Source organism: Martes martes (genome assembly GCF_963455335.1).
Source record: "Martes martes genome assembly, chromosome: 3".
Lineage (NCBI taxonomy): Eukaryota > Metazoa > Chordata > Mammalia > Carnivora > Mustelidae > Martes > Martes martes.
Window position 1 is genome coordinate 35,598,914 of NC_137890.1, and position 16,030 is coordinate 35,614,943.

Sequence of the window (16,030 nt, forward strand, 5' to 3'; positions counted from 1 at the left end):
AACTTCTGTGCCAGTTTAAAATCTATAGTGTGGTGATTTGATACACACAACAATTGCAAAATGGTTAACTTTCCTGGTGACTTGTTACAGAGGAAACTTGCACAGGTATCTGTTAGAGTTAAGTGAAATTTATGCTTTCAAAACTTAACATATTTCATCCGCATTATCCAGTAATTAATAAACATAGTGCAACTATTTAATACTATATTCAAAACATTTCACTATAAATTTTAAAGGTACAATAGTAAACAAGACAGAAATCCTACTGTGCTCAGAGAATACATACTAATATAGAATTTCCAGCATATTAACTTTATTATTAACCATAAAAGCAAGCTCATTGGGTATAATACTGTACATAAAAGGATGAAAGCCGTGTCTTCAAAATGTCATTTAATTTTGAAAATTTTGTTGGTATAGAGGAAGATTTATTGGAGCAAATCTGAGGGTGTTGGATGGGAAAATCTCTCCATCATACCAAATTTCAATTGCAAAATTGTGATATTTGCATATCTTTCACCACGCTACATTTCTTGCTGTGCCCTAGCCAGTTTGTCCAAATAAAGGATGCTCCTTTGTACCTCTCTGTGTCTTTACATGTACCATTCCTTTTGTTTAACCTGCTCTTCCTGACGCTTTTCACTTGGCAGACACATGCATTACTTATTTTTCACTTTCCCTCAGACTCGATTTCTAGGAAGCAGCCACAATCCCCTTACTAGCCTATGTTATTTTGTCATGTTTTTGTTCCCACAGTTTTAAGTGTTCATCACTATCCTGTTTTAAAAGAATATTGAAAAGAAAATTGTTATGTGACTACAGCAGAAAACAGGTGCCAAAATAAGTGTGAGAAAGAAACCGATTCAGAACCTACCAAGGAAATATCTGAGAACTAGTTCATGACTAGGCTGTAAATAACATAGGAAAATGTAAAAGTATCCTAACCTCATATAAAGCTTATCATTATGACAGAAGTGGGCTAATGAGAAAGCAGCATTTCCTTGAGAGAACTGTTACCACTCTCTGATGCTGAGAGCATGCCTCCACACCCAGGGAGAAGTGTGGAAGTTACAATCTTCCTACCTCAAGAATAGTGCAGTCTTTTTCTCAAGAGACCACCCAGGGAGCTTGACCCCCATCTTCCGAAATGGAGGTGCTCTGCAAACTGGTGTCTGTTTCATGCCTGAGCAAGCCTCGTGCCTCTGGTCATGGGCGAGCAGGTAGATACTCGTGCTACTACATGGCATTCCTAACAAATGATGAGGCAAGGGATGTGAATGTTCCCCATCTGTCAGGAGAGTTGCTCTGGAGGCATCACAGGTTCTTTCCATAGTGACAAAGTATTTATTGACTTTGTTTTTATGCTCACTTGATTATCGAATCCTATAGATACTATGTATTTATATTTCTAATACATGGCAGGTGCATTGATATACAGTGAATTGGGTGTGGAATGATGGATGGATGGATGATAAATTGATACATTACCGTTTTTCTGAGTATTAATCCATTTAAACTAATCCAAAGTAGATGGCCTGTTAAAAAAGACAGAGGGGTTTCTGGGTGGCTCAGTCGGTTGAGCGTCTGCCTTCAGCTCAGGTCATGGTCCCTGGGTCCTGGGATGGGGCCTGCTTCTCCCTCTCCCTCTTCTGCTTCCCCTACTTATGTGTGCGCGGGCTTTCTCTCTCTCTCTCTCTCAAATAAATAAAATCTAAACAACAACAAAAAAAAGATTTACAAAACAACACTTTCTCCTCTAATTTTCTTAATATTTATCTTAGGTAGGGAAGACATACTATTAGTTCTGTCTTTCAGATTAGGTAACCAGCTCAGGAAGAAGGAACTAATTATATAGTTAATAAGAACAGAATTTGTTTTTCTAATTCTTTTCCTTTCATTGCATCATGTTGATTTAAAATGTCAATTGAATTAAAATGATGAAAGGGTCCCTATTTTGTGTACATGGAGACATTAGATGAACTTTTTGAAAATTGTCATTTTAATTATGATAATCAATATGTAATTCATTGGTTGAAAGTTGAAATGAATAGAAAACCAAGAACTTAATGTACCAGTCACACTATCACAAAAATAAATGTGGATGATAAAATATCCCATTGCAAGTATTTTTGCTTTTTTTTTTTTTATTAATAACATTGCTAATTTAATAGCCACACCTTGACCATGCAGCTTTTTTATAGAATCCACTTTCATTACTAGTCACAGTTTTGCCAAGTAAGCTTCAGGGGGAAGTAATTAAATTTAATAGAAGCCACCTTCATTTTGAATCTGCCGTCAATTTAAAGCCATGGGGAAAGGTAATTACATTTAATAGACACCACAGTTTCTAGACGAAGATGTACGGTATGTGACGTTAATCATTAGCCCAACAGTCTGAAAAGTAAAATCTCACTTAGAACAAATTCCCTGTAAGTAAACTAGACTTTCCTTTTTCCTTTCAACTTAATAGAAGTAAAAAATGATGCCTATTTGGCTTTTAAATATGTTATTGAAATTTTACTCAGAAGATCCAGTTCATTGATTTCAAACAGTGAAATGAAGGTAGATGGCTTTTATGAATCCCACTGCAGTGTTATTAACTCTTAAGGAAATATATATTGATAATATTTTTATTAAATATTTCTTATACTCAGTAACCTCTTTCTCTTTCCTAATTGCTAAGGGCGGCACAATAAAACTACTGTTGTTGTTTTAATCCTTTCTTATATTAGTTTTTTATGCTGTGGTTTATGTAAATTAAAGATGTTTATGGCGTTTCAGTATATAGGAGTTTTAAATCAGTGAAAGATCATAATAAATATGAAAGCAGAACATTCCTTTTTGGTAAACACATCTACAAGCCTGACTGCATTTCACTAAACATTTTATAAGTTCATTATGCCATTTGGCTCACATTGAAGTCACCTTAGATTTAATTTTTATTTTTTTCTTCAGGGTGTATGAATAATTTTTGGCTTCTGTTTAGACATTTGATTTTAGAAATAGTTTTTAAATCAGATTTAGATAATGAGCTCCTATATAGTTCCCATGGAATTTCCCAAGAGTTCATGAAATTAAAAATGCATCTAGAATTGGTAAAATTTACAATGCTATTTTAGGAATCTAGGATTATTACTCTTGAGTGATAATTTTATTCAAGACTTTCTTACTTATACCTCTTCAGGCTAGCACAGTCCTATATAGAGAGGGATAGAGAAGAAGAATATTGAATGAGAGTATTTTTCAGGATTGAAGACAATAAAAAATAATCGTAGTCAAAGATAACATTGGTCTAAATAGCGTCTTGCCACTTACCTAAATAGTGATAATTATAAATCCATAACTGCCATGGTACGATAATTTTTTTTAGAACTGAAACATTATAGAAAATTTTGTAAGGCAGTTTTAAGAAATCATACATTTATCACTTGTGATAAAAATGAAACCATAGTCGTCCTTTTTGAAAAGTTCTATAGTTTTCACTTTTGACTAACAGTCTTTTAAGAGCTGTGGTATCTGTTTTTTCTCTTTTTACTTCTGTTGAGTTTGCTCATTTTCAAGTACATATTCAGAGTATTGGTTCATTATCTCTAATAATATCATTCATAGTTCTCAAGGGATAGGTTTCTTTAAGACTGTAACAGATAGTTATGGGGTCAGGTTTCACTGCACTTTTAAAAAGATTCATCATGTTCAGTGAAGAGATTGAAACAGTTGATCACATCAGGTACCTCGGTTGGGTGTCTAGAGGCATCCTCCAAATTTAAGAACTAAATTTGTTCAACATTTTCAAACCTCTTAAATATTCAGTATTCATTTATAGTTTATCTGAACAATAAAATCTAAACAATTAAACAAGCTCTCTGATTTTCTTTTTGAACTCAACATCCTTATCTTACATGTTTGCAACAGCCCAAGGGATAGTTAGAAATTCATACATTTTTAATATTAGTACAATTTTTCTATTCAGCAACCTTTTTAAAAGTCCTAGTTTAGGTAAGTTTAAAGGGGAGTTTTATATACCTATCTACAAAATTTAATAGTCTTTAAAACTTTCCAGTATAAGATTTGGTATAAAAAATTGGAAGTTTTTAAAAAGTTACCTTTTAAAATCAATTTAATCCATACCAGTTGCAAAGGGAATGATGTAAGTGCATCTATTTACATAGACAATTCCAATGCTCAAGTATTAGAAAATAATATGCTGTTCAAATGCTACTTCAGAACTTCTGTTTAAAAATTTAAAATCTTTTTCAAATACAGTTTATAAAGAAATATTGTAAAAACTGCTAAAACAAATCACAAACATTTTATAAATTCAGTGAACTTTTGAAACCCCATGGATTTAAAATAAAAATAGCAAAACAGAGTAGCTCTAAAATTACACTGTGGTGATTTAGGAATAAGGATAACATTTTCAGAATAGTATTGTTAATTGTTAGTATTGATGGCTGTTGCTTAAAACCTACCTCCAAATAAATTACCTAATATCTTCCTATAATAAAGATACATTTTACTTGTGATACACGATGTACATCCATGCTAAAGAAAGCGCATCCAAGCACCTAAGTTTATAAATTAGAGTATATTAGAGTTGAATAATAGAAAATTACAACTCTGTAGCCCAGACCCAACCATGTCGATCCTTGCTGTTAAACATTTCCTGTTGCTGCTTCACAATGTCCTTATAGAAACTTCCATGTGAAATATTTTCTGCTTCTCTAAGAGGTCTGACTACTATGGCATGAAACTCTGAGGATACATTGCATTAGTACTTTGCATGTATCTCCATTAATATATTTGTACTATTCATCTGAAAAATAATAAAGACCTTCTATAAAAAAGAATGCCTGTTGGCAGTGAATAGAGCAAGAAACAAAATCTCTCCTCACGTGGATCATACAATTAAGGGTATTCTAATACTTTTTATGCATCTGTTTATCCCATTGTGGGCTGAACTATTATCTTGTTTATTGAAACGTTACTTCTGATTCATACATTAGTGTGTAGTCTCAACTGGTACAACAAAGAACTCCAAGAATGCAGTGCTCAAAAAAGATAGTTTATTTCTCAGTTAAGTAACAGTAAAAAGGAAATGGGAAATTCTCAGTGAGTAGATTTTGCTTACAAAATTGTCCAGAGAGCCGGGTTCTATTAATATTGTCACTACACCATTCTCTAGAGCAGTATTGTGCAACAGAAATAGAAGACCAACCAAGTCAGAAATTTAAACAAAAAAAAAAATCTAATCCTGTTAAAAGATAAAATTAATTTTAATGTATGTTTTCTATTATATTTCAGATCTCTAACATGATATTTAGATCAATTCTTGAAATATTTTACCTTTTTTTATACTTTATATCAAAAGTAGGTATGTATTTTATACTTGCAATTCATGTCCGTTTGGACTAGCCACTCAGTTTGGACTAGTGTCTGCTATAGTGGACTGTGTAGCTGCCCTTATATGAATGTACTTTCCTTATATGAATGGTGGAAGCTGACTCATGACCACTATATTTAGTACCACCCTTAGAGCTGGGTAGGAGGGACTGCTTCCTTGTCTTCCATGCTGCAGAAGGGTCCTGCTCATTACTCTATGCTTCTTGGCATGTGGTGGTGAGCCAAGGACAAGGGTATATGTGTACCTGAAATCTGTGCTCCTCTTTTTAGACTGTAGTCAGAGTACCTGGGAACTCAATTTCCTTCTAAAAATGTCTTGCCGATAGGACCAAGAATGTTGTTCTGAAGGTAAACATGACACCAGTGTGGATATGCATAAACCTAAGGGATGACCATTGGGTTGGGGATTATACATAGGGCTTGGGTGTGTGGTCGGGGGTATCTGTGGGTGTCTGCAGCTAATCTCACTGTGCACAGTAGTACATGAGGCAGGAATAATATACTAATTCATCCTGGACTTTGGGCTAGGTGCCATGTTTTCAGGTATTCCCAGTTGTGACACAGAATGTAAATGAGTGGAAATTCTAGATTTAAACCTGGACTTACAGGTGGTTAGGAAGGTAAAATTTTCAAGTGAGAAGGCTACAGTATACTTTATATAACTGTTATCATGATATGGCTCCTAAATACTTTTACATGTATGCAGCTCTCCATTTGTACTCCTTAGTCCTTACACATGTTAAGGAGGTGTTTGGTTGCATCTGTACTCAGCATGTAGGTGAAAGAGGGAAATGTATTCCCACTCATGTTAAGTGTAATATTCAGAAATTCTAGCCATGATCTCTACTCACAACCCATGATGAAAGCTTAATTACATAGATTCAATTAACTATGAAAAGAGGGAGTGAGCTGAGAAGCCATGTGGCCAGTTAAAAATATCTGTAAATGTATTACTATGTAATATTAATATGTAAAAAGGAAAATTAATATAGGGGAACAATAGTTGTATCAATTACAGCCAACCATGTGTTTAACATTTCCATCAGCTTTCCTGGTGCTAAGTAATCTACTCATGCCCTCAAAAAGTTTGGAGTCCAGTGTGGAACAAGACAGCTAAGTAAGCCATCGTATTACATGTAAGGAATCTTGTAATAGTGTTTGTTAACCATAATCCAAGTTGCTTTGAGAGGCCAGTAAGAGCAGGAGCCAATAAGTTTTTTGGCAGAGGAAAAACTTGTCTAACCATATTGTTTTATCACAAACACATGATTGTGCTCCATGGGTATTTGATGGATCAGTTAGCTTTCACTAGCCCCATTAACAAGCACGCCATAATTCTTTGCTTTTGCATTGAGTAATTTAATCACAGATTCTCAGAACATGTGGAAAAAACAAGTTATATCCATTTAGCTTCTTAACCAGAAGATAATTCTTTATGGTATTTGTTGTATGTCCCCTAAGTCCTGCTTTAACTTCAACTACTTTTCAAAAATGTATTCTTACTAAATATTCAAAGCCCTCAGGGCATTTTGTATATTTCTCTAATAGAGACACATTATATTGTGATACCCTTAGCTCTTTGCATCTATGTTTCCCTTGCTAGAGCTTGGCCAACTCAAGACCAAACTGTATCCTATTCATCTTTATTTCCTAGCATATTTCCCAGTAGATAGCATAGTAAATACTTAGTAACTGAAAATGCTCAAACAATTTGTAAAAGATCCATCTTTCACAACTGTGAAAGGTCAAACATGTTCTTCTGCTTGCAAGCTAAAAAATTAGTGCACAGGAGCCCAGAATTCTTTAGAAAAGAGCTCACAAAGCAATCTTATTAGTTACTCCAAATATCCATGAAGCAACATGAGGGCTTGGTATCCCCTGCACGTACAGGAGTTGAACCATAGGAGAAGAACCTGAAAGTTCGGAAATTCTGAGTTTATGTAGGGTGGCTGGCTCATCTGTGCCTCTGCACCTTAGGAGAGTAAAAGAGAGATCTTTGCTATGGAATACAAAGAAAGCCTCTCTAACCTTCTCCATAGGACCTATTTTTAGCTTTCCTCCATCACCCTGGAATGTAAACCCATGGCTCCATGGGTAAGGATACTTTAAGTCTTTCCAGAGCAATTCACTGTCTACCTTCTAAGGTAAGCTTGTCATTCAGTCATCCTTTAACCCAGGAGCCAATGTTCTTTGCTCAGAACATCCTTATGCGGGGGAATGTGAAAAATAGTAGTTTCCCAACCTAGTTGATAAAGTTAAAAAAATTAAGAACCATTTGTGAAGTGGTGTCAGTTTTCTAAAGCTTTAGAAATGAAATCTAACTAATCCTGTATATGTTGGGTCTTAATTCATTTGTAGCTATGTTATTGTTATTCCTTTTCCAACTTCAAGATTATCTAGTCCCTTCTACTTTCAATTAAAGAGGCATCTAGAGTTCTGTCTTTTTGTAGAACTCATTATGATTATTGAGGCATCAATATGCATTTTTATTTTATTTTAAAGATTTTATTAATTTATTTGACAGAGAGAGACACAGCAAGAGAGGGAGCACAAGCAGGGGGAGTGGGAGAGGGAGAAACGGGCCCCCTGCTGAGCAGAGAGCCCTATGTGGGCCTAGATCCCAGGACCCTGGGATCATGACCTGAGCTGAAGGCAGAAGCCTAAGAACTGAGCCCCTTCAGGCACCCTCAATATGCATTTTTAAAGAAGGAGTTAGCCCATAAATAAATACACTTAACTTGAACTTGCTGAGAAAAAAAAAAAACAGATTTATTAAATCCCATTATCTAGGTAAGAACCTGGTACTGAAATAGACTTGTTTATCTGCATCAAACATGTCCAGTTAGACTACTTTCAACCTGTATAATTGTTTTGAGAAGGAGAGAGCAATCACATATTTTTTCCTCTTTAATTTTTAGCATGTTCAATTAGCCAACATATAGTACAACACTAGTTTTTGATGTAGTGTTCAACAATTCATTAGTTACATATGACACCCAATGCTCATCATAACATGTGCCCTCCTTAATACCCATCACCCGAATACCCCATCCCCCCCTCCCTTCTGTAACCCTCACTTTGTTTCCTGGAGTCCAGAGTCTCTAGTGGTTTATCTTCCTCTCTTGATTTCTTCCAATTCACTTTCCCTCGCTTCCCCTGTGGACCTCCACACTGTTCCTTATGAAAACAGTATGGAGTTTCCTCAAGACCTTAAAAATAGAACTATCCTATGACCCATGAATTGCATTACTAGGTATTTATCTCAAAGATGCAGATGTAGTGAAAAGAAGGGACACATGCACTCCAGTGTTCATACCAGCAATGTCCATAATAGACAAACTGTGGAAGGAGTTGAGATGTCCTTCAGCAGAAGAATGGATAAAGACGTGGTCTTCTTTAATTTTTATTTCCATCACTGCAAATATGTTGAGCTCATGGTCTTTAAAAAATTATCTTTATATTTGTTCCCAACTTTGACTTTCGAGCTTACAATTCAGCAGAAATGGAACATGCAAGAGGGTTACTAATAGATTACAATGTGGTAAATGCTATCCTAACATAGAGAATGGGCTTTCCTGTCAGACTGTAGTCAAGGGTGGCTTCCTAGCAAGAGCGATGCTTGAGTGGAAGTTTGAAGGTAGAGGAGGATTTAACACTAGAACACCAACATGATCCAGCAGAGTTCTTTGCCACTCTCTCACGGAATGGACTTTCCTCCAGTTTGCGGTAATACATTCCATATCACCATTGGAGAACTCCGCAGACTAGCCCTTACTGTCCACATTTCAGCAATCTCTGTTCAGGATTCCTTTCGTATTGTCTAAGAAGATGAAGGCTTTTCTCTACCACTCTTTTTTTTTTTTTTTCCCCTTATCCGTAATTAAAATCCCCTGTAATGTCCATTCACAGAAATGAAGGCTTTTTCTAGCAAGCAGCTAGAAGCTTCCAGCCTCTGTGCATTGGCCAGTTTGAAAGCTGCTTCTACATTTTAACTATTCATTATAGCAGCATCCCCACTCTCTAGATTCTTAGTCCATTCAGGCTGCTGTAACAAAAGACTATAGCTGAGGTGGTACAAAGAACAGAAATGCACTTCTTTTCTGGAGGCTTGGAAACTCTAAAACCAAGGTGTCTCAGATTCAGTGTCTGGGAGTCCACTTCCTGCTTCATAGATGGCTCTCTTCTCACTATGTTCCCACAGGATGGAACAAGGGAGCTCTCTGGGACCTCTAATTTCTCAGCTTTTAAAACTGTAATTCCAGTGGAGTGAACATGCAGTGTTACATTACTTTCGGGTGTACAGTATAGGTAGGGATTCTGCAGTTGTTCACATCTGGTTTTGTTATCAGTGTAGTATTGGCCTCCCAGAGAGAAGCTGTTAGTTTTCCTACCTCTTCTATTCTTTAGAAGAGCTTGGGAAGAATAGGCATTGACTTTTCTCTAAATGTTTGATAGAGTTTACCTGTGATGCTGTCTGGTCCTATGCTGCTATCTGGTCCTGGAGTTTTTTTGACTTTGATTACTGATGACTAGTTTTGGGTTTTGTTTGTTCTCCTAGCTCCTTAGGTGTAAGGTTAGGTTGAATATTTTCTTGCTTTGAAGTGTAGGCCTCTATTGCTGTAAACTTCTTCCCTTTTAGAATAGCGGGCGCCTGGGTGGCTCAGTGGGTTAAAGCCTCTGCCTTCAGCTCAGGTCGTGATCCCACCTGGGATCGAGTCCCGTATTGGGCTCTCTGCTCAGTGGGGAGTCTGCTTCCTCGTCTCTCTCTCTGCCTGCCTCTCTGCCTACTTGTGATATCTGTCAAATAAATAAATTAATTAATCTTCAACTGAGAGTTCTAAAAAAAAAAAAAAAGGAATAGCATTTACTGCATCCCAAACATTTTGGACTGCTGCATTGTCATTTTCATTTAACTCTGTGTGTTTTTTGGTTTCCTCTTTGATTTCTTGGGTGACCCATTCATTGTTCAGTAGCTTGTCGTTTAACCTGTATGTACTTGCGTCCTTTCCAGGCTTTTATTTATTTTTAATTTATTTTTGTGGTAGATTTCTAGTTTCATAGCATTGTAGAAAGAAGACCTACATTATGACTTTAATCTTTTTGACTTCATTGAGAATTGTTTTGTGGCCTAATATGTGATCTGTTCTGGAGAATGTTCCATATGTACTTGAAAAGAATGTGTATTCTGTTTTAAGATAGTGTTCTGAACGATGGTTAGATCCATCTGGTCCAGAGTGTCATTCAAAGCCACTGCTTCTTTGTTGATTTTTCTGTTTGGATGATCTATCCAGTGATGTCAGTGGGGTATTAAAGTCCCCAACTATTGTATTACTATCGATTGATTTTTATTAGCTGCATTATGTATTGGGTGCTCACATGTTGGGTACATAAATACTTAATATTTTTATCTTCCTATTGGATGTTCCCTTAATGATTATACATTGTCCTTTTTTGTCTTTTGGTAGGTCAGAAAGAATAGACTTAAAAAAACAAAAAGACTAAGTATTGCTACCCCAGCTTTCTTTCACTTCTGTTTGCGTGCTAAATGCTTTTCCATTCCTTCACTTTCAATCTGCATGGGTCTTTAGGTCTAAAGTGAGTCTCTTTGGCAGCACATGGATGGGTCTTGTTTCCTCCATTCCATCCCTCTGTCTCTTGATTGGGGCATTTAGTTGATTTAATTCAAAGTAATAATTGATGGTATATATTGCCTTTTTAAAAAAAATTCTGTGGTTTGCTTTGTAGTTCTTGGTTCTTTTCTTTTTGCTTTTCTCTCACGGTTTACTATCTTTATTTAGTGATATATTGGGATTCCTTTCTCTTTATTTTTTGCATGCCTGTTACTGGTTTTTGATTTGTGGTTACCAGTAGGTCTGTATATAACATCCTGTGCATATAGCAGTCTGTATCAAGTTAAGTCTGTATCAAGTCTGTATCAAGTCTGTATCGAGTCACTTAAGTTTGAACCCATTTTTTATTTCTCTCCCCTGTTCCACACATTTCATGTATAAGGTGTCAGATTTTACGTCCTATTTTGTCAATTCCTTGGCTGATTATTAAAGATAAACTTAATTTTACTACTTTTGTGCTTCTTACTTTTCTTACACCTGCTTATGGTCTTTTATTTCCTCTGAAAGAGTCTACTTTAATATTTCTTGCAGGGCTGGTTTAGTTTTATGAATTCCTTCAACTTTTGTTTGGGAAACTCTTTCCTTCTATTCTGAGTGAAAGCTTACTGGATAGACTATTTTTGATTGCAGGTTTTTTTCTTTCTGCACTTTGGATATATTGTGCCACTTTTCTCCTGGCCTGCAAAGTTTCTGCTGAAAAATCAGCTGATAGCCTTATGGGGTTTCCCTTGTAGAAGGGTTTTAACTTGCTTTTAAAATTCTTTATCACTACTTTTGGCCATTTTAATTACTCTGTGTCTTGCCTTTACTCTATCTTGGGTTGATTTTTGTGGGGGCTATCTGTACCTTCTGAACTTGAATTTGTTTCATTCCCCTAATTTGGGAGTTTTAACTATTGCTCAAGCTTTCTGCTCCCTTTTCTTGCTCTTCTTTCTGATCCCTATTATATGAGTATTTTTATGCTTGGTGCGTTGTTGAATTCCCAGTGTCTATTTTTTGTTCTCTCCTGTTCAGCTTGATTGCTTTCCATTACTGTATTTCAGCTACTCATTCATTCTTCTGGTTCTTCTAGTTTACTCTTTATTCCATTTTAATTTTACTTATTGAGTGAATGAACTCAGTGAGTTCTTTATGATTTTGTTTTCTATCTTTTTGTTGAGGGTCTTGACACTCTACTTTTAAGTCTAGTAATTTTTTTTTTTAATGGCCATTGCTTTAAATTCTCTATCAAGCATATTATCTCCATTTTGTTTAGCAGTCTTGCTGTCTGTTTTTTTTTTTTTTTAATTTTATTTATTTTTTTCTTGTTCTTTTATTTGGGACATAGTCCTCTGTTTTCTCATTTTATCTAACTCTGTGTCTATTTCTCTGTGTTAGGAAAGTCTGCTACATCTCCTGCTCTTGAATGCAGTGACCATATGAAGAAGAGGTCCTTTAGTGCCCTGCAGTGCAATGTCCCCTGTCACCAGAACCTGGTGCTTTAGGGAGGTCTCCTATGTGGGTTGTATGTACTCTACTATAGTGGCTGAGCTGCTTTTGCCTTCAGTCCAGTTCATCTTCACTGACTCACTGCCTGTTGTGGGTATGGTTTGGTCTTGTTTTTTTAGTAGGCCAGTCTGGGGTCACCTTGGTGTTGAGTTGAGTAGACTAGTTATTTGCCAGAGATGGCAGTAACATGGAACTGCAGGGCATTTTCCTTGTTTTGGACCCTGAGAAGGTTTTGTTTTGGGGCAGTTCCTGCCATCAGACCAAATGTATGCCTAAGCCTACTGCTGAGTCTTCAGTAGGACTGGCATCTGTGGTTATATTTTACTCTCCTTGGGCATGGGGGAGAAGGGTCCCTTTGAAGTGGTGCTGGTCCCTGTGTGGTGTGCTTACACATTTCCATACTTGTGTCACTGCTTTGAGTGGGCTCTAGCCAAAGGTATATTGAAGGGGTCAGGTTTGCGGGTGAATGTGAGGATGGGGTATGATCTAGGTCTGCTGTGAGAGGTAAACTGGTGCTGCTTTAGAAAACTGAGGCAGGGCTGGAGGTGGGGTGGGCTGGGGCATGTATGCAGGAAAATGTGAAGGCAGTGTCCTTTGTCAGCCAGATAGATGGAATGAAGCCCCATGACTCTCCCAGGTACTGTTTTCTGTGCTAAGGGTGGGTACTTACTGTAGTCCAAGAGTGGAGCCTGCTGATTTTTTAAATTTCCAGGTGTGAAGTCCCACTGATTGCGAGAATTCACAAAAGCATGCCCTCTGGTTTTAATGTTGTCCCTGTGCCTGGGGTGCTCGCTGTGGGGGTTTTTACCCCCTTTTGCACCCATGGTCTCCCTCCCTCCTGTAGATTGTCCCAGTCCCAGTAGTCCCTTTAGTTTCAGACCATGTCTCTGCCCTTCCTACTATTTATGCTTCTCTACATTAGCTGTGGAGGTTCTGTTCTGGCAGTCTTGGGTTATTTTCCAGGTTATTTACACTGATGTGGGTGTTACCTAGTTCTGTCCATGGGATGAGGTGGATTTAGAGTCCTCCTACTTTTCCACTTTCCCCTTAAGTCCAGAGTCCAGGAATGAATTCTGTGGATCTTTTTTTTTTTTTTTTTTTTTTTTTTTTTTTTTTTTTAATAAGTGTCTGTGTCTCATTAATCAGATCTCTGCCCTTATGATGTGATCTCCTACCAAAGGCCCTACCTCAAATCCCATTACAATGGGGATTAGGTTTCAACACATGAATTTTGGAGGAACACAAACATTCAGTTTATAGCAGTTTAGAGTGGTTTTGTATTTACACAAAGCCTTTTGGTCAATTTTTACTTGTTCATGCATTAGAAACTTTCTAATGATAACAATCATAGTACAATAGGTACAGTAGTACAATTATGTTGTATAGTTGTTGCTATGTTTGAAATTAGTGATGTATTTTAAAGTATGTATTATTGAATTATAAAGTTATATTTTCATTTTTATGTGCGGATCAAAAGGGCATTATAGGAACCACACATCACTTCAAAAATGGAACAGTTACTTCAAAACGAACTTTAAAATGCATTAAAAGCAGAGGGAGATGGGGGTTGGGAAAAATGGGTGAAGGAGGATGGAAAATATAGGCTTCCAGTTAGAGAATGAATGAGTCATGGGAATAAAAGGCACATCCTAGGGAATATAGTCAATAATATTGTCATCATGTTATATGGTGACAGATGGTAGCTACACATGTGGTAAGCATAGCATAACATTTAGAAATGTTGAATCTGTTTTACCTGAACCTAATGTAACATTGTGTGTCTACTACACTCAAATAAAAAACATTAAAATATATTTTCCTTGATATACTTAATTGCCAGACATGGATATTGTATAATCTGTCATTTCAGTAATGTTTCCAATATATTCTTATTCTTTTTTTCAGTGCTATTAAGTGGATTGACCACTCTATACAGAGTATCATTTCTCACCTTTCAGTATGCCAGTGTTTAAATAAATAGAACTTTAGGGATAACTTATGTCACATTTCCCATTTAAAATAAATATGTTGATATAACCTAACTTGTTGCTATTTCATTAGTTTAACAATACCAAATAATACATTGCTTTCTTAGTTTTTTGAGTAATTTGTAGAAATGTAATTATTAATGGGTCTTCTAAATGTTTTAGAATTAATTATGAAGCACACTTTTAATACAAAATGTGACTTTATATGAAATAGATTTTTTTAATTTAAATTGAAAATATTTGTATTTAAATATGTGAAGATTTAGAGTTAATAAACCTTCAGGTAGCTCCAAAGCTAATGTTTAATAAGCAGGACTCTTAAATCTACTACTGCTGTAAATCTTGGATAGCTTATAAAGCATAGAATGTTTCCTTCACTTGCTCACCAGTAGTGGATTAGAAAACCTAGCTGTGCAAATCCCTACTAGTTCTGTCATGAAGACATCAGAAGTTATCAGTTCCCATTTGGCCAAGTGAGAGGATATTAACCATAGTTTCTAAAATCCATTAATAACACAGAAATACGTACCTTTTTACTTTAGGGGAAAAATCCATTTGATATACATTTTGTAAATATCTTTCAGCAGGGAAGAAAAAACTAGAACTCTATGAAATCTTACCACTTTTAAAAAAGTTCCTTGGGCGCCTGGGTTGCTCAGTGGGTTAAGCCTCTGCCTTCGGCTCAGGTCATGATCTCAGGGTTCTGGGATGGAGTCCTGCATTGGGTTCTCTGCTCAGCAGGGAGCCTGCTTCCCCCTCTCTCTGTCTGCCTGCCTGTCTGCCTACTTGTGATCTCTGTCTGTCAAATAAATAAATAAAATCTTTAAAAAAAAAAAAAGTTCCTAAATTCTGGAGCACCTGTGTGGCTCAGTCGGTTGAGGTCTGCCTTCGGCTCAGGTCATGAATGCAGGATCTTGAGCCTGAGCCCTGTGTTGGGCTGCCTGCTCTGTGAGGGGCTTGCTTCTCCCTCTTCCTCTGTATGCTGTTCTCCCTGCTTGTGCTCTCTCTCTATCAAATAAATAAGTAAAATCTTTTAAAAAATCCTAAATTCCATCCATAGAGAAGTAAGCAAACACCTAGGCTTTATATGTAGAGGTACTGTCTGAACATCACTAGTCTGTCACATATGCAGGCTCTCATAAAATGGGTTTTGCTAGAGTAAGTGTATTTACATATGTTACATGTTTTTACAAAGTTGAATGTGACTGACTTTATAATAGTTTTTATTAAAAGGCTATGCACATTGGAATTCAAAATTGCTCAAATAAGCTTATGGATTTTATAAATTTTTGTCAAATAGTTGAATTTTGGGCAACTCCATTTATCCTTGAAGGCCACTAAAAGTTTACTAAAGCCATAAATCATAGATTTTACTGTTAATGCAGAAACAGATTCAGGGATTAAAGCCCAATTATTTTCAGGAATGCTTCCCAGTTGGTGACTAGCTATGTTTAAAAAAAAAGTCTGCCAAACTGTTTAATCTTAAGAGTTCTCTACCGTGTTTCTCTTTATGCATCTGGGTGT